General features: G+C 41.3%; 1 protein-coding gene across 1 annotated transcript in view; it reads right to left on the bottom strand.

The window, feature by feature from the left end:
• Brinp1 (BMP/retinoic acid inducible neural specific 1) overlaps positions 1 to 19207 on the bottom strand; it is a 199711-nt gene extending 180504 nt beyond the window's left edge. Inside the window, exon 1 of the mRNA XM_045142268.1 lies at positions 18806 to 19207. The gene's annotated coding sequence lies outside the window, so the exon portion shown is untranslated. The remainder of the gene's footprint in view (positions 1 to 18805) is intronic.
• Between the last annotated feature and the right edge of the window lie 919 nt (positions 19208 to 20126).

The following is a 20126-nucleotide window of genomic DNA, read 5'->3' as shown; positions in this document are numbered from 1 at the left end:
CAAAAAAAATGCACAGGCAAAGATGAGAACAGAACTAATGGTTCAATTGTGTTGTAGTTGCATTCAAACTGGAAGTGAAAACAGAGGAACCAACATATGGTTTTCCAAGAGGATCCCAGGCACAGACTGGGAAGGTAGTGGCCCTGGCTAGAGACATGAGACACAATTAGCATGGGGAATTGATAATAAAAATCATATTGGAAATAGATTGTACCCATGTTCTGATTTCACCAATGCCTAGGCTCAACTCCTGCATAGCACTTGATGCTAAAATAGAGGTTCCAGCCCTCGGAGAGAAGCTGTGATATTTCTACAAATGTTTTCTCTTTAACAGATGGAGCAGAAACTGAGGAGTACTACAAATACGATAGATGGATGCATCACATTTGCAATAATAAAAACACAGAAACCATTAAAACCAGTCTCAGTTAAATAGAACCAGGAACCTTGGGTTGGCCTAAATCTTTTTTTTTTTTAATTAAAAGTGAAGGAGAATATCAAAGTTCTATTTCAGCCCCTCCAAACATCAGTGCAATGAATACAAAATGCTTATGTGGCTTGGCTGGATGTCAGACTGCACAAAATTTATGTGGGCTCAGGTCTTAGCCAAGAAAAACCCCCTGCATAGAAAACTGTGAAAAGAAGTGGATAGATGGGAAACCTCCTGGGCAGGAAAAACCTGAATTCGTGAACCTGGGAAACTTTAAGAATTCAATTCTTTCTCTCTTACTCTTTCAAGCTTCTGTACTGTGAACACCCTCTGGCATTTGCTTCCATCCTTGAAGTCTACAATTGCATCCAGACATGTAAGCACAAGCAGCTGTCTTGAGATCACCTGATATGATACCCAAAGTCATACCAGAGTGCTATAAAAATGATTTGGAGCCCTGACCAAGGACTTAGTAAAAAATTCTCAGGGGACACTGAGTGCTAGAATATCGCATGACACAGAAGTGGAGACATTCATCCACATGTGGGCACCTCTGCTGTCAACGAAACCTGCCAGAGTAATAGCTGTTGGTCACAGGTGCATACTTCCAAACTACTAGGGGAACTTCCACAAAGCATTCATGTCAGAGCACTATCCAGGAAGATTTGATCCAGTCAGTAAGACTGGTCTTGGATACATATACTCTCAAAACTAGTTCTTGGGAGTTAACAACTTGGGATAGAATCCCTGAAAAGCAGAGTTATATCAGTAATGGGGACAAATATATGTTAAACTGTTACATTCCGTGTCTCTTAGACGATTTTCTTGCATACCTTACACAGTTCACTGTTATCTGATCCTCAAAGCTAGTAACATATATTTGCTTTGCAGAGTTAATGTTTAGTGTATATGTATGTATGTATGAATGGATGGATGGATGGATGGATGGATAGACAGATAGATAGATAGATAAAGAGGGAGAGAGATTTAATACAAACATATTGGCATACATATAAATGCATAGACATTAACAAGTGCACACTTGCACACTTAGAAGGACAGAATGTCCCACATATGCATGAACATTCTTCACACTTGAATCCAGACACAGATACACACATATATATGCAGCTACACTCAAATATGTGAGCTCTATTTTACACATCACCTCTGGTCACTTCAATTCTAAAGGATTTAACTGCCACATCATCCAAATAAAAAGTGCAATAACTGCTCCATAGTTGTAAAACCACATTAATTTACATGTCATACATACTGATAAAACATTTAGCTCTACACAAGCTTATTCACATATAAATAAGTGCATTCAAACATAAATTGAATACTTACATATAAAACAGCTAAACTTACATTGTAAACCATACTCATGAGTGTATTTTTGTGCACATGTATGTGTGCACATGCACACGTGCGCGCGCGCGCACACACACACACACACACACACACACACACACAGCTCAGGTATCATAAAATAGAGATTTACTCATTTTACACCCTTCTACAAGCCAGGTTCTTCCTGCATCTGTCATAATACACCACTGGCAAGCTGCAGAGATGGTTCAATAGGTAACAGTGTTTGTGGTGCATGCATGAAGGTCAGGGTATGTCTCAATCACCCTGAGGTTTGATTCTTTAGTACCTAGGCAAACAGCTGGGCATGGCTACATATACATGTATCACCAGCCCTGTGAAGAGCAGAGAAACACCGGGACTTGCTGGTTAGCCAGTTTGACTGAAAGTAACAACTCTCAGTTCAGTGAGAGACTGCCTCAAGGAAACAATAAGAGCAAAACAAGGAGAACACCTAGCATTCTCCACTGGCCTCTGCAAATGTGCAGATGAGACATACATATCAGCTCATGTACATAAACAGCACACATCACACCATGCCATGCATACATAGGAAATGTACCACTGCATATGAAGACTTGTGAGAGAATATGTGATCTGGAAAATGAATGGCTCATATTAAATGGATGCCAAAGTCTTAAAATGTCTAAATGGTACAAGCCAAAGCTTCAAAGGAAACACACAGACATGTATCAATAGTAGTTTACATGTGCACATGAGGGGGAGCATTCAGGGAAAAGAAAACATAATGCATAAGATGTCCAGTTTTGCAAACCCTTTCCTAGAATCCTACAGACATGCATGTGTCTTAGGTGCCAATAAAGTCAACCACCTTGCCAAGACATGTTATCATATCCACAAGCTCCCCTTATCTCCACCTTTTGAGTACCACTAGTTTTGCCATCAGTGTAACTGCATAACAGGTGTTCGTTGACATTTTTTTGTAAGTATATTCATGTACGAATGTTTACATTTTCAATTTTCTATGTTAGTATTTTACCTGCATTGAGAAAGAAGGTATACCAGAGAACAAAAAAAATCTGTCAAAATTCTGTAACTTAAAATTGATGGTATAAAGATTAGACTTTTATATTCCACAAATATTCTTTTCTATGAGTCTATGAGACTCTGACTCTTGAATTTTTATTATTCTGATTTAAAAGGTTTGATAGCTACTAAAATTCTACCACTATGATTCTAAGATGCCAATATTATAAAAATCTGACACTTAGAGTTACTATGTCAAGTTCAATTCACAACTCAACCTCACATCTCCAGGTGAAAATGAGGTTGCCACCATGTATCTCTCTGAGGTAGGAGGAGCCAAAATCAGGGTCACTGTAGCTGTACTCAGAGGACTGGGTAAAGAGACACCTCCTTCTGCCTCATATTGATATTTAACCCCATTTTGTGGCCAAAAGACTGAAAATATTTATTTCTAGAACATAGGAACCATGGAGACAGAGTCAGCTGGTTCTTCTCCTTCTTCTTTAATCCTCAGCATTGAGCACAAAAGCCAAGTGTAAAATCTACTTCCTAATAAATATTGAGATTGAGGGAGCCAACTGAACTCATTGTAGCTCTCTTCTCCTCTCTGTGCCATTTCCTTCTAACCTTCTTCTGTTTTTTCCTCTCTATATGCAGCTCCATCATCACTTAGGTAGTTTAGAACTCCCATGGACATTAATTACTCAACCCTCCTAGAAATCCTGTGATATATGTTTTTTTTTTTATGTAAAGATGAAGACCCTGAGGCTAAGAAGTATTGCTTTATCAAAGGTACCTTAATTAAATGGACAGAAAAATGATCAAATAGCTAACTCCCACTGCATAGCTTTCCAAAATTCACAGCTGCTTTACAATGTTCTTAATAATAATAATAATAATAATAATAATAACACCAACAACATAAACATTAAGAAAACCACTGCTTGGACAGGACAGAGGCCTTTGATTTCTGCTTCCCAATTTAACTCTAAATGTATTTTCTCAATCAATACCAATTCCCATCTTAATTTATCCATTACTGGTCTTCCACACCCAACTGTTCATTTCATTTTTTTGAGCCTTTTGTTCTCATCTGGAGAGTGCTGTACATGGCATGTGTTTATTTTTCAATTAAAGCAAATTAAAGTTAATTTTGTTTTGAGAATTTTTTTTAGAATTTCACAGCCCACAGTGAGATAATTGAGACCCTGCTGTTTCTGGAAGAACTGTTCAGAGAGAGCAGGCCTAGGTCTAGCTCAACCTTGGAAGAAACTTTCTTTAACCCCTCCCTTCCCTTTGTCCCACCAGTCTCATGCTTCTTCAATTTGCACATTTCTCAGTCACTGTCCTAGTCTGGAAAGGTAACTTCTATGTGGCCTCTGTACTGTGAACACGACACCACAAGAGCCACCAAGATGCTTCCTTTTCTCTTCCCCATCTATGCACCTTATCTTTTTCAGTCCCAAATCTAATTGACTCAACGAATGTCTTAATGGTCATTAACAACTGTCTACTGAGATATACATATATGTTAAGTCCTGAAGCCTTATACGACCTCCAACTTCCTTTATGTTATCTTTCTATTCTCCTCTCATAGGATGCTCTCTAGACACATGAAAAAACTCCTCTTCCACTCTCCATCTGGAATGTCTTTCTTCATTTATTCAACTGGCTCTGAAACGCCCTAGGCTGCAGAAACAGTGCTCCTCTATGCTCCTCTTTATGCTATGTATGCCTGCTCCAACATCAGCACCAGCTCCAACATCAGCTACTCTGCATTTTCTCAGGCCACACATATGTCTTCCCATCAGACTATCAGTTGCTTCATATCATAAAACTATCCCTACTCTTTGAATATTTTCCATAGTCTGAAATATTGGAGTTTCTCAAAAATGTTTTAGAAAAATAAAAGGTTAGGAACATAGCAACAATAAAATGAAATTATAAACGTGGAGATAAAAGGATGGGAAAGAAGGGAGAAAAAAGCACAGCAGGAAGTCTGGCTAATAAAGGCAGAATAAAGGAAGAAAGGAAATAGAAAGTTGAAATTGCTAGGTCAAATAATTTTGAGAAAGTCATTAACATTAAAGCTAATTTAAAAACTCTCTCTTTGGGGCTGGAGAGATGGCTTAGCTTGCCTGAGAAGCTTAAGGACACATGTTCAACTCCCCAGATCCTGTATAAGCCAGACACAAAAGGTGACACATGCACACAAGGTCACACATCGCACAAGTGGTGCACATGTCTGGAGTTCAATTGCAGTGGCTGGAGGCCCTGGAGTGCCAATTCTCTCTTTCATTCTCTTTCTCTCATATATATATATAGGTGTTCTGGTGCACACCTTTAATCCCAGCACTTGGGAGGGGAGGTTGGAGGATTGCTGTTGAGTTTAAGGCCACCCTGAGACTACATCATGAATTCCAGGTCAGCCTGAGCTAGAATGAAACCCCACCTCGAAAAACAAACAAACCAACCAACAAATCTGGCTTTATTACAGGACTCATCAGTCATAATTATGCTTATATATGTATAATGATAACCAAGAAGGGAATAAATCATGAAGCCTCTCTAAAATTTATTGCACCACACTGTCCTCATGAAACTAGTGTACCATGGAAAATGATATGGAAATACTGAGACAGGATAACAACTTGGGAAATGTCAGGAGTCTAGAATTCTAGATTTGGAGACTTTACTAAGAAAGAATATGACCCATGCTAATATAGTTTCCATTGATAAAGTCTTGGCTACTTTATCTGTCAAAGACAGGAATGGCTACACTAGACTATAAGACTCTTTCTAGCTTAGCTCTGACATTCTAAGATTCTGTGATGAAGATAAACAGAACTTGAGACCACAGTTTTCCAGGCCCATGTTCAGCTTTACCCTCCTTGCCCAGATCCTGCTTTAATAACTTGAGATGAACATGTTTTCAGTCTCAAGACTTCATCTGTAAGCATACCATTTCTCTAAGTCTGTCTTACATATGGCACACATTTTCTTAAGTGCATTTCATCTGCTAGTAGCAGATATATGTCATGTTTTGTGGTGGGAGAGGGACAACGGCCTTCTCTTCCCCCCAAAACCTCAGCATGTGCCTAAGTCATGTTTGGTTTGCAAAGGGCTCAACAGAGTGGCTCAACCTTGAAGTGAAACTTCAGAAACCCATGGCAGAAAATAAAATAATTAAAGTTGATTTAAAGAGATGCTTTAATGGTTTGGAATATCTTATTCAAATCCCACAAAAGTATAATAAATGGGCTGAGAAGGTGTCTCACTGGGGAAAGTGCATGTTGTGCAAGCAAGAGGACAAGAGTCTGGATGCCCTCTACTCACATAAAGTCCAAATGTTACAGTGTATGCCTATAATCCCTGTGCTGGGGAAACAGACACAAGAGAACCATGGGGCTTATTACCTATCTGCTATAGCCAAGTGAGAAGTCTGCAGGTTCAGTAAGGGATTCTATCTCAAAAATAAGATGGAGAGTGACTGAGGAAGGCAGCCAATTTCCACCTCAGTATTTCACACACACACATATTTGTACTCATAAAATCATCCATATTTATATGCACACACAACATACATGTGTATGCAAAAAGTGAAGAAAACCATACTTATGCTTCTCTTTATAAGTTCTTCTCACCATGAGTTGCTCACTGACCCCACTCATCCTACTAATTAACGTGTTGATTGCCCATGTAATGTGCATTCATTATAGAATATTAGGAAATACATGTAAGTATCAAGGAAAAAATAAATTCATTCATAATCCATTACCAAAGATAGCTGCTCTGAAATGTGTGCATCCTATTAAGCAACCATGCTGTCTCTGAGGTTTAGTATTTTCATATTTCTTTAACAGCACACTAAGATTGGGAAAATGCCTTAAGTGCCATTTACGGAGTACTGAATATATACGAGACATTTTGTTTAGTGCTGTAAGGGAAGATCCTGCTATTAGCCCATTTAATGATACAAAGACAATACTTTCTATCATCACTGTGCCTTCGAACATATAAAGGTGATCCTCAAATATCATCATTGAGATCCCTAGGGTTGTCCATCACATGGACTTGCTTTTATTCTACTTTTCATTCTCCCCCACAAAGACTTCTTAAATTGGGCTGTGTCTTAAAAATAGAAGCATTTAGGCCAGGCACTCAGCAGGCAGGGGCAAGAAGATCAGTATGAGCTTGAGACCAGCCTGAGACTACATAGTGAATTACAGGCCAGCCTGAGCTAGAGTGAGACCCTACCTTGAAAAAAATAAAATAAAATAAAAATTAGAAGCATTTACACATTTTTTTCTTTTCTTTTTTCTATTTCTTTTATATATATCTATATTTTCATTGACAACTTCTATATTTACAGACAACAAAACATGGTATTTCCCTCCCTTACTCCACTCTCCCTTTCATAACTCTGCTCTCTGTCATATCCCCTCCCTCTCTCCATTAGTCTCTCTTTTAATTTGATGTCATCATCTTTTTCTCCTATCATAAGGGTCATGTGTAAGTATTGCTAGGCACTTCGAGGTCTTGAATATTGAGGCCAATTTCTATCCAGACAGTTACAATTTTTGATTATTTGTTTTTAATTTTTGAAGTAGGTCCTTATGCTTGCTCATGGACTAATTTTTTGTTTTTAAGATAGGGAGAGACAAATAACTTCCACTAGAGAAAGACAAAGGGGAGACAGAAGAGATATGGAACAGGAGAGAGAAAGAATTCCTGCTGTCCTGATAATATCTCCCCTCATGGTCCATGGCTCACTTTAGTGGTCACACTGGTCTCTGGTCTCCTTACACTGCCTGAGCACGTGTACACCACCTAGTTAACTGTTTTTAGCTTTCTCTCCCTAGAGTGTTCTTTCCCTGTTTTTGTCCCTGGCTCTCTTCCTGCTCTCTCACCAAACTCTGCTCCCAAGTCGACATCTCTGTGAAGGTTTCCTTTTCCCATCTTCGCAAACCATATTTCCCACCATACCATCTATCCGACTTGCCTTCTTCTCTAACCTTCTTTTATTTTCTCCATGACTCTTATCACCCCCCACACACACACATATACATTTTTACTTATTTATACAATATCTTCTCCCTTAATTCCAAGACAGGGTTAGAGTCATGGTCACTTTTGCTCACTCTCATTTTCAAAGCTCCTAGAACAATGTCTGGTGCAGAATAAGTGCATAATAAGCAAAATTGGTATTCTTTCTTAGACTTTAAAATGAAAATATAGGACTCACGAAGCTTCATAAAAAGAACAGTATCTTCCCTATTCTCAACTATATTCAATACCTTCCTTCTTTATACATATGAGTGTGTGTGTGTGCCTCAGTGAAGAGATATAAACAGGCAGAAAGACACTCAAAATATATACATTTTCTTACAACATCTGCCTGTCCAAATGCTTGCAATTTGCACCCTATTTCCTGAGCTGCTTTTAAAAGTGATGCTGCTCTCAGAGGTAGGTTTTGAGTTACTATTCCCATTAAAATTAGGATCTTGCCATTTGGCTCTGGCTTACAGTTAGGAAGCAACTTTTTCTATAACTGTTGGCCCTGGTCTCAGCAGAATTTGAACTTCTACAACTTAAAGGTACAAATAAACAGGCTAAGCTAAGGCTTTCTGCAGATGCATTGTGAAGCCAAATTACTATTTTAAGAGGCTATGAAGTTGTCAGCCAAAATGCACAGGAAGAGTGGAAGATATTCATGATACTAACAGAAAAAGGAGAGAACTAAAATGCAGATTGCTAAGGAAGTTGAAGACGCCTCCTTCCAGCGGTACCCTTTATATCATATCCTGAAATATATAAAAGAGATGCCTTTCCTCATTCAAGAATAAGGAAGGTCAGAACTAAGGGCAAAGCCTGTGTGATACAACAGCTGAAGAATTGAAAGACTGACCCACTCCCAGGACAACAGCTATCCAGTTTAATCATCAAACTTTACCTTCAGAAGCCACCACGCTGCTGAGAGGACTAAACACTCCCTTAAGCTAGTAGAAGGATGGACAGCAATTTAGTAAAAGAGCATTACATATCATGTTCATGACAAACATGGACTTAAGATCTGATGCTGCCGCCTTTATTAAAAAACAGTGGATCTTTTAACCTCTGAGATACAATGTCCCCATGGGGAAATTGGTTAAAATAATTGCAAATTGAGGGCTGGAGAGATGGCTTAGCGGTTAAGCACTCAATTCCCCAGGACCCACATTACCCAGATGCACAAGGGGGCGCATGCATCTGGAGTTTGTCTGCAGTGGCTGGAGGCCCTGGCATGCCCATTCTCTCTCTCTCTCTATCTGCCTCTATCTCTGTCTGTCACTCTCAAATAAATAAGTAAAAATAATAAAAAACAAAAATTTAAAAAATAAAAAATAATTGCAAATTGAGTAGTATGATAAAGATTAATTGGGATAAAATATGTCAATACATGCAAGCATTTGATAAAAAAAATTGTCAATGATGATACAAAAGTGAATCATGAGGATGAAAATACAGAGTCCACAGAACAGGCAGGGGAGATGGTGGCTCAGCAGTTAAAGGCACTTGTTTGCAAAGCCTGCCAGCCTGACTTTGATTCCCCAGCACCCACATGAAACCAGATGCCCTAAGTGACACATGCACTTTGAATATGCTTACAGAAATAAAAGGCTCCGGAGTGCCCATTCTCTCACCCACCCCCCCGCAGCTCTTTCTCGCATAAATAAAACTATTTAAAAAATGCAGAGTCCTTATATCATCCAACCAGCTGCTAATCACTCAGTCTCTGATGTGAATCTGGTGGATACAGTGGCCTAATAGGTTAGAAAATCAAGTGAAGAGGTACCAAAAGAGGCAATGAAGGGTATTGGGGTCTTGGGCCAACTCAGGTACTGTTTGATCTTAAGGGGCAAAGGTTCTACATGTAAAGTAAGAAACAGCAAAAATGAGACAAAATTAAACCTGACTATGTGGAAAATGACTTTCAACTTTGATGGTAGATAACCTTCTGTCGACATCTGCTTTCTGAACCATGGAAATGCAGAGATCTTAAAAGCCTGGCTTAGTAATTCTGCACATTCTGTGTCTTTCTCTACTTGCTCAGTCTCTCCTACAATGACTGCTGTCACGGTGCTATGCTGTGCGGTGGGAAGATGGGGATGGTTGGTCACAATGATTGTGAAAGGTCCTTTGCAAGGTCATGCCTCAAACCTAAAAGTGATCTCTTTCATGTATGATAATTCCAGTTCGAGGATAGACTACACTCAATCTGATACAACAGGGTGCAGCCATAATAAGAGCAATGACAATTAATGCTACATAGCTGCAATGATATGCCAGTGATCTGAAACACTCACTGTATAAGCTCATTAAATTCCCATTTCACTTCCACACACGGAGTAGCTACTGTTATTCTCATTTGACAGATAAAGAAAGCAACATGGGGACAGGTTATCTGGCCAAGGTCAGACAGTTCTTAAGGAGAAGTACAGGTAATCAGAGTAATACTCAGTTTTCAGTCACTATGCTTTCCAGTCAGAAATGAATCCAAATCCTTCATAGCACACCACTGACTCCAGTTATGTGGCTTTAGACAGGTAGCATGACTGCTCTGTGCCCTAGTTTTCTTATCTGTAGATAGAGGGATTACACACACACACACACACACACACACACACACACACACACACGCATATATATATATATATATATATATATATATATATATATATGGAGAGAGAGAGAGAATACCCAACAAGTAATCTATCAAGTACCAAGTATTATCATAGCATAAGAATATGTGACATGCTTCATATACATTGGCCCAATTTCAGGAATGGTTTTAAAATAGTGGCATTTCAACTAATGCTGCAGATTGCAGGTACAGATCCCATGCCCTGTAGAAATGTATGTTTCCTACAGTCAAGAAAGAAAGGAAAAGACAAGCAAAACTGTGACTGACCTGCTAATATTTTCAGAAATCATTTGTAAGGCTTCACTGGACTTTGAATGCTGCTGTCCCGTTGATATGCACTCAGAATAAAATTCTTTATGACCCCTCTCAGCCTTTCCCAGCCTTGCCTGTCTCTGAAAATGGCATTTGACGAGGACCACTTCATCTGAAAGAGTCAGGTCTCCAAATGTGTGCCAGTAGCAAAACCGTTATTACCAACCCATGCCAGGCAATCTATTTTTCAATCATTTTCCTATACTCCTCACCATACCAAAGTGCTGATTTTCCTTTTTATAATGGCAGTTGTGCCTGTGCAGATATTTATATAGTACCAGCAAGGCTCCTTGTAAGTCCTTTCCATATAATGTGCCTGTAAACTCAGATCTCATCAAATGCCGTGAGAAATTTAGTTCACCCAGTATGGTACAGCAAGGTACTTGTTTAATGCTGTCCCATCACAGTTCTCAAAATGTTCCTCTTGGCTTATGTTGAGACATAAACCAAAACTCATTAGTATTTCCTCTAGTTTTAAAGATTTCTAATTCGTTGAATGGAGACTTGTACCCTCACCTCTTAGAAGGGTGGGTACTCTAGAATGTAGTCATCTCCTGGACATGTGCCCTTCTTCCCTCTAAATCAGTTAATATTCTTCATGCTGGCTATTCCATATTATCCCCAGAATTTATTCTTTTTCATAGAGGTTCTCACTGGTTCATTGGCAGAGGCTATGAATGTCAGAAACTCTTTGGGGCCTGTATTAGGTTAACCCATACAAATGATTCTAGCTTTAAGGTGGGTCATTTACTTGAAGTCCTGCTGTCCCAACCTTTACAGTTTACCAGATAAAATGACTGCAACTTGCTTTTATTACTGCCTTATGAATCCACCTTCCACCCTTAAGGGAATACAGTTGCTTAGCTATTCCCCAGTTGGTGCCAACATAGTTGCAATCAGCCCTGCATTCCATAGGAACGGAATGATAGATTACATGCCTTCATCAGACCCATTCCTATGTGTAGGTAGCAGGCAAGTCTGCTAACTTCCCACTCTTCACATCCACACACCCAGCCTTATTCAGTCTGTTCTCCTCAAGGCCACCTGCAATCTCCAAAAGATGGTTCCCCAGGGAAACAAATATCCCCTTCACTCTCATGGAAAAAAAATTAATTTCACTTTTCCTTGGCCTCATTATTTTCTTAATTGTCTTCTTTGCCCCTCAGTATCAAGGACTGTCTATGGATTTGTAGACAGTCTTTTTGGGTCGCTGTGTTCCAGGAGGATAGTGGGTTTTATGTTAACACTTAATGGCTTTGATATTAAGAGTCATACCAGTGAGGCAGGATCACCATCTATCCCATTCAGTCACCCTGTCTTGACTCACAAAGTGTACAGTGAGGTACAACTTCTTTCAAGAATTGTGCATCTTTGAGAGGATGGCTACATCTGCTGATGAAGCATGCATACCAAGTATGGGTTTCACTCTGCTTTCACAAAAATTCTGTCACACAGCATTTCTACAGAGCCTACCAGTACCTCTTCCATGAGACAAGCCACAGTGTGGCCCTTATAAATATACAAAAGGCAAAGCAAAGGAGTGAAAAAGGTAGGTAGGCACGTCACAAGTCTTGTTACCCACTGGTAGGGCCTGAGTCAGAAGCCTTACGGCCAGGTGCTCTTACAATATGAAATTTGTAAATAAAAAGCATGTAAAATGGTCACCAAGACCTTGCAGTACCTGCCATTATCCTTATTGCTGTCTCCATTCATGTTTCTCCCTGCAGTCCTCCTTTTCCTCAAAACTCTATGAAACTCTAAAGTGATAATTATAATTTCATTATGAATGATACTTGTGGATTTTAAGATATCATCTATTAGATTTCCAGCACTTATCAGGGTTCAGCAGTGTATCCCAAATCACTTTGTTCAAGGTCTTTCATGAAAGGATACAGGACAAATAATTGAAGATTGAAACTGGTGCCATTTTTTTCTTACCAATTTCCACTAGATTTCACTTCAATTACCTGTTGTTGTTTGCTTCTCCTTTTAGATTTATAGATTTCTAGAATATTGTAGTAAACTCCAGATGAGAAAAAAATTGACATGTTAAAATCTCAAGAGTACATGATAAGGGCCTCCAAACTAAAGCTAGGGAGATGTCAAAGGAGACATATCAAGACCTTTAACTCCATTCAACAAGGCACTTGAAGTCTGGCCTCTATCTGTCTTTCTTCCTCATCTCACATCTTTATGCTCATTCAAAAACTTCAGCTACACTGAATTTTATTTTATCCTTAAACATTTTAACCTTCTGTGTGTCATGACTCTACCTTTCTTTTTCTTTCTATCTCTAATATCCTTCATCCCACATGAGCACAGGGCGTATTTCTTTCTATTTAAATCTCCACCTCAATGTTCCTTCCTTAGTAATGGCTTTTTTTAATACTATCTAAAGTTACACTGTATATTCAAATTTCTTTCTAGCATAGGTTCCCTAATTATTTGTGTTAAATTTAATATAAATCAAATTGCTTTCTGTCTATTTGATTACTTATTTTTTGGGCATCTGTGCTCCCCCAACCTCTGCCCAGTAAGCACAAGCTGTAGTGAAAAAAGTTTATGCTACATTCCTCATGTCTAGGTTTGGACCATTCACTAATTCATGTATAGATATTACTTACTGAAGTAAGTAATCAACACACATATACTAAATCAAAAACTCGGATCACCAGGAGTGCTAAGTATATTTAACTTTCAGTCCTCACACGTAGTTAGTAGCTATCATATTAGCACAGTGAACTGTCTCAAAAAGTTCTATTTAATAGTATTATCCTAGAGGAATGCCTGCCAAATGATGGATATTCAATAAATATTTACTGACAAACTGAATGAATAAATGCTTTTTAAAAAAATCTTCATCTAATTTCAGGTCCCCTCACCTCAGCCTTTGTTGCTTCTAAGCCATCCAAGTGGGATGACCTGCCGAATGTTCATAGACATTTATCCTCTATGATATAGATCCTCAAAATGAATGCCAAAGGAATCAGAGTTGTGGAGGTGGGCCCTTGTACTCAAGAAGAGAATAATTACAGTGATGAGATTATACTTGCATAATATGTAAAGGCTTGATAACTAGGAGAGAATTTTTTGTGTGATTCCAGAGACATAGCTAGAAGGCAGATTTAGGCTAAAAATAAGAAAATATCTTACAAATGTCTTCAAATAAAACATTCTGGCTTGTGTGGTACTGAAATCACTAATAGTACTAAAACAAACTGTATGTGTCATGTACAGTACCTAAATCATTTCTGATTTCTGACCACAGAAAAAGGGTTAGTCATTAAAAAAATCTTGAGAGGTTTCTTCAGGGAAATTTCTCTAAGAAAATAGTGTGGTTTTATTAATTCAATAATTCCACGACACCTTTGTACCATCAATTTCAGCATTAATAATATGCCTCATAACCCAGGCCCAGAAAGCCAAGTGCCACATGTTCTCTCTCATATGTGGATCCTAGCTAGCTACAGATGATTGGGCTTCTGCGTGAGAAGGAAAATACTTAGTAGCAGAGGCCAGTAAGTTAAAAAGGAGATATAAAGGGGAGAGAAAGGAAGGGAAGAGGATACTTAATAGGTTGATATTGTATATATGTAAGTACAATGATTAAGATGGGGAGGTAATATGATGGAGAATGGAATTTCAAAGGGGAAAGTGTGGGGGGGGGGAGGGGGGAATTACCATGGGATATATTTTTATAATCATGGAAAATGTTAATAAAAATTTTAAAAAATTTAAAAAATAAAATAAAATAGCAAAAAATAAAAAATATAATATGCCTCAGCTATGTTTGGCATCCATGGAACAAGTAGATCTCATTGTGCAGTGGAAGAGCAAAGAGGCTCAAACAGGGAGAACTTAGGTTCAAGTTCTTGCTCTCCTGCCTATGTGACCTTGGACAAGCTAAATGGCATGGGCTTCACTTTCCTCTTCTGCTCAGAAGGAGAATCTGTCTCACTAAGCAGCAAGGGAGATTAAAATAGAATAAAACTAAAGATCCTGAGGAACTGCCGGTTCAATGTCCACTTCCAAGTAGAATATCAGTCTAACTGTTTGCATCATGCTTGGGATCCCTACACTGTACCAGTGGAATTATATTGAAGACATAATTCCATTGCTTTGAGTGAAAATGAAACAAATATCTGAGAGAAAGTGTAAGAGACAAAAGAAGCAGAAGAAATGACAGGTGCTGTTGAAACTGTACATGACAGACAAATGCAAACAATGATAGAGAGATGACTATGTGTCAGTTGCCAGGGATTTCAAAAAATGTTCCTGAAGAACATAATGAAATAAGAGACCTATCCCCATGGAGCTACACAACAGGGCAAGTAGGCACAGAAGGTAAATTGATTCGAAAGATATTATATCGATACAGGTTATTTCCAGAACAAGGTCTTGAGAAGGTGTCTTGGAAGGGTTATTAGAGCTGGATCTTAAAATACGAGTAGGATCTTACAAAATAAAAGTGGGTGGGAAATAGAGAAAGCATGATAAAGGTATCTATTGTCCTTCATAATTAAGAACTAAAATGCAAAACAATGGGTATAACTGTTTGAAAAATTATACTGGATGATTCATCTCTTCACCTGACCTGCACATTATTACTTATATGCTAAGTAATAGTTCACTCAGTAATTTATTAAGTGGTGGAATTTTGTAAAGGGGAAGTAGGGACAGGAAAGGGATAGGTCTAACCTTAGGAGCCTGGTTAGATGACATGTACTGATAATGTCTGTCATTTAAGGAATAGGGAGGGGAAAAGCAGAGGCAAATCAGAAAATATACTGTCACACAACTGAATGGCCTTTTGAGCAGAGACCTGTTCACAGAAACAGAGGACTTTTGAGCCAGTAACACAAACTCTCTGGAAAGCACGAGAAAGAGATGTTCTACTTGAATTGAACGGGAAGCATTTTTGCCATCCCCACCTGTGAGGTTCCAAATACATTCTTTGCAGCCTGAGCTGGACCTTCTGAACTCCATGGGGGTCCTACAGCAGATTTGGAAGCTCAGTTATTTCTCCTCAATTGAAATGGAGTCACAGCTCCCCCTTCTGGGAGCTAAAATCCTATCCAGGCCCAAAAAAGCCTGCATTTGGAAAAAGGCATATTTGATTGCTGATGGGCCTAAAACCTTCAGATGTCTCAGTACTTGCCTGTACCCCAGAAAGAGCACTTAAAGAGAATGGGAGCACTCTTTTGAACAAGTCTGATTCCACTTTTTAAAGAGTCTGTGTTTCAAAGAGCTTTATATTTCCCTTTCCCTGGAGTAATGAACCCCAATTCTATTAAAAACCATGATTTCATATGAGGAAACAGAATTTGATACAGAGGTTACAATTACTCTTTTTAAGGAATGTGGTCCCATTTGTGCACATATGTGTACACATGCATTTGTGCATGTATGCTTACACATGTTTACATATGCTCATGTCCCTGTAAACATTCATGTATAGAGATGAGATTTTAATTAACATAAAAAGAAACTAATTTGCCTGAAGTATTTGCAGGTTGTAAAATATGCACTTTGCTCTGTAGAAAGCAAAGTTTTCCACTTAAGGAGTCCAAGACAGTTCAAATGCTCTGCTGAGGTCTATCACGTAAGTCTTAAGTCCCTGTGCATGTATAATTACCTGAAAAAGAATCTATATTCTATCTCTCCCTTTCCCAATTCCTTCTGTGTGTGTGTGTGTGTGTGCATGCACGCCCACACAAGCGCATGGGTATAACCGCAAGAGTGACTGAGGCCCTTTTTCTTAAAGGTTGTTTCCCTATGGAGGTCTTAAATGTGACGTTTGATGAGGAAAGACAAGCAATTGTCTTGGGGTGGGGGGGTGCATAACGGGGAGACAGGAGTAGATAGTACATAGTCCCTGAGTTCCCTGAGTAGGGTGATGGATTATGGGTATGGCTGACAGGCAACTTGAGTTCTAGTCCTGGGCATGCCACATATTTGCTACAAAATGTTTGGAAATTTTCATCCCCTCTCTGGGCCAGAGAGTGCTGATTGTTTTGTTTGCTCTTTAATATTCCTTCCAGCTTCAATCTGCTATATTGCAAAAGAGGGGAAATGAAATCAGTTCCCAACATTGGAGCTCCTCCTCTGCCTTCAACCCACCGCCCCCAAATTAACTAGGAAGCTGTGATCTAACCTTAGATTTTTGAAGCCGACTTTCTGCCTATGGTCCTGTGAAGGTTTCAACCTGAAAGAGCAGTCTATAGCCAGAGAGAATGGTATGTCTGCATGTGCCTGCAGGCAGAACAGTCACCCACCCGCCAGGGCAGGTTCCTGCAAACAGTCATTTGCTTTCATCTCTCCTCAGAAGACATACATATATATAATTTTAAAGCACATATATTCTTAAATTTTTCTTTCCCAAGAGGCCTTTTCAGCAGTCCTTTCAAGACACTGCAACCCACCATCCCAGCAGTGTCTTCTAGCTTCGCTGCTTACAAGCCAAACAGCTGCTGCTTACCTTGAGAAAGTAACAGCTGCCGAGTCTGGAAGCCATGCTAACAGCAGTAAAACTCAGCATTTTTTGCTGAGCAGGGCATGCAAGCCTTTAAAAGGCAGCTGGGAATCAAATCAATGGCTGGCCCCAGAGCCAGAGCCCAACAGTACCTGCTTAGGGTGGCCAAGGCACTACGCTATGGAAACTCCTAAAAGGTGGAGGAATTAGAAAGGAGAGTCTTAATACAAACTGTGTCCTTAATTGAGATCCTTCCAAGCACCCTTGCCCTGGGTAATAATTTAGAGCTAAGCATGAAATGTGAAATGCAAACCAGACAGTAGTTTAAATCACCTCTCAACACATTCTGGTATGGGTTCCCTACTCGCAGACCTTTGAAAACTGTACGCCTCTCTTAGGACACACCACCATCACCACCTCACGGTTTTTTCCCAGTATCCTCCTAACTTCGTGGAGCCATGGAGGAGGACAGTTTTGGAAGTGATTCTCTGGGGGCTTCCCAAGTCTGCCTATGATGGGAAAGGAAGGCTGTGTCCACATCTACAAAGCTTCTCCTAAATGGCATTTTCTCTGGTATCCTGTGCAGCTGTGAGGGAGGAGCAGTCCCAGGATGCTTTATCCTGCCCCGAGCGTGTCCATGCTAACTTGCTCAGACCCTCACCCAAAGCCCAGAAGCAGGAGGTGCTGTGAGGCTGCTGTTTCTCTACCCAGAACTGCCAAGATCCAGAGGAGAGAAGGAGATCGCTGACTTCCTCCTCCCTCTCTCACTCACCCCGTGCCCAGTGTCTCCAAATTCCCATCAGAATCCTGGAATTTGCCCAGTGTGAAATTTAAAGGGGCAGGAGGGTCTCCTTTGCTCTGGGGTTTGGACATATCTCTTTCATTTTAAACGGCGGGGACCAAGTGTGCTGCACGAATTCTTCATTTGGAGAAATGTTTCTTCAAAGGTACCAACATTGGACTCGATAAGATACAATCCCTATTCCCAACATCTTCCCCCCAAACCCAAGCCCAGAGACCGAAGAGGAAGTCCACAGCAGGTTTTCCAATGGCTACGTGATCCTCTAGTAAGGATCTCATTTCATTCTGAGCATGTTGAAGAGATCTAGTTAAAAAGACACACATACAAACACACACGTACGCACATATGCGCGCACACACACACATACATACATCGTGAGATGAAAGTAGGTTATAGGACCTCTCTTCACCTCTTCCCCTACACACACACACACACACACACACACACACACACATCAAAGCCAGCGAGAACGCACACACATAGACACTCTACCACCACCTCAAGTTCCCAGCACCGTGCACTCGTCAAGAGCGTGCGAGGGCACACACGCCACTTACTAAACCCGCATTTAACCCTAGGAGCCCAAGTTCCAGAGACTCGGGTCCTCCGAAGCCGGGCCGAGGGTGCTTGGAGGGGGAGGGGAAGCCCGAGCAGGGGCTCCCCGGCTGGGCTCTCCGGGCTGCGGTCCAGCCGGCTCCAAGGGCAGCGGGGCTGCAGGGGCGCTGCGCCCGGCGTCGCCTCGCTTACCTGGAGTCAATGTCCGTCTTTGGCGAAGAGCTGCGGGCTGACGCTTTTTATTCGGTTCGGTGGGAACTTGGGAGAGCCCTGCGTCCAGCTCGCATACCGGGGACGGCGCGAGGACTGCAGGCGTGGGGGTACCTGGCTCCTAGCAGCCTGGCTCATACTCAGCCGTAAAGTCCCCTTCGCTAGTCCCGAGGACAGGCATGAATCCCAGCTCCGGAAGGCGGTCGCTACTCCCCGTGCCTCGGGCTCTCTCCCCGCGGTTCTTGGGTTCGCCTGCGCTCTCCTCCTCCTCTTCCTCCTCCTCCTCCTCCACCTCCTCCCCCCCCCCCCCCGCTCCAGATCAGTTCGCAGCGGCGGGGACCGGGAGCGAGGCGGCTGGCGAATGGAGAGGGAAGTCCAAGTCCCGCGGTCTCCGGGCGGGGAGCAGCGGAGGCCGGGCTAAGGCAGGGGGAGGGACTTGGCCGGCGACGGGCGAAAATGAATGGGGGAGCTGCTGCCGGGGGCTGGCAGGGAGGAGCCGAGCGCCCGGGTTTATCCCGAGGAGTGTTTTGTACATCTTTAGGCAGAGGAAGAAGAGATGGGAGAAGGAGGAGAGGAGCGAGACAGCCTGGAGGGAGGGGCAGCCTGGGTGGGCAGAGGCTGAGCCACTTGGGGAGTCGCATGGTTCTGGGGACAGAGTGGCGCGCGCACGCGTGTGTCTGTGTGCATCCAAAGGGGACTGTGTCCGCGCACACCGCAAATCCCGGTGGTCTTGACAGGGTCTGTAACTGCCATCGTCGCGAGTGTCTGGGTGATTCTGAGTGTACGGGTGTTGGGTGACTATACATACATATATAGAGAGAGAGAGAGTGAGTCGGGTGTTGGATTTGTCAGGGGATGCCGGTGTATCCGCTAGTGTGTCTGTGAGAATTGGAGTGTTTGGGTTGTGCAGGCGAGAGCCCTGGGAACCTCCCAGAATGAAGCAGCTCTGTGTGGGCAGGATGGAGGAGTGGGTGGGAGGCTGGAGGGAAGGGAATGCAAACTTCTCTGGAGACCACCAGAGGCAGGGAAGAGGCCAGGCTACAGAACCAACACTAGAATATAGACCGCGGTATACTCGCACACAGCCCGAGGGGCTGGCGAAGAGTTGCTGACGCTGGGCCTCTCCCTGAAGGGAAAAAGAAGACCTTGCATGATCTAATCCCCATACTCTATGTGTTCTGTGCCTTTGCTATTTTGCTTCCCTTAAGGCTTAAACAACATCAAAGTACGGATCCCTGGTCACCTGAAGATTCCATAAGTGTACGCAGCATCAAGAAGACACCCGAGGAAGGGCAGGAAGCTA

This window comes from Jaculus jaculus, chromosome 1 (assembly GCF_020740685.1).
Source record: "Jaculus jaculus isolate mJacJac1 chromosome 1, mJacJac1.mat.Y.cur, whole genome shotgun sequence".
Taxonomy (NCBI): domain Eukaryota; kingdom Metazoa; phylum Chordata; class Mammalia; order Rodentia; family Dipodidae; genus Jaculus; species Jaculus jaculus.
This window is presented reverse-complemented; position numbering and strand designations above follow the sequence as displayed.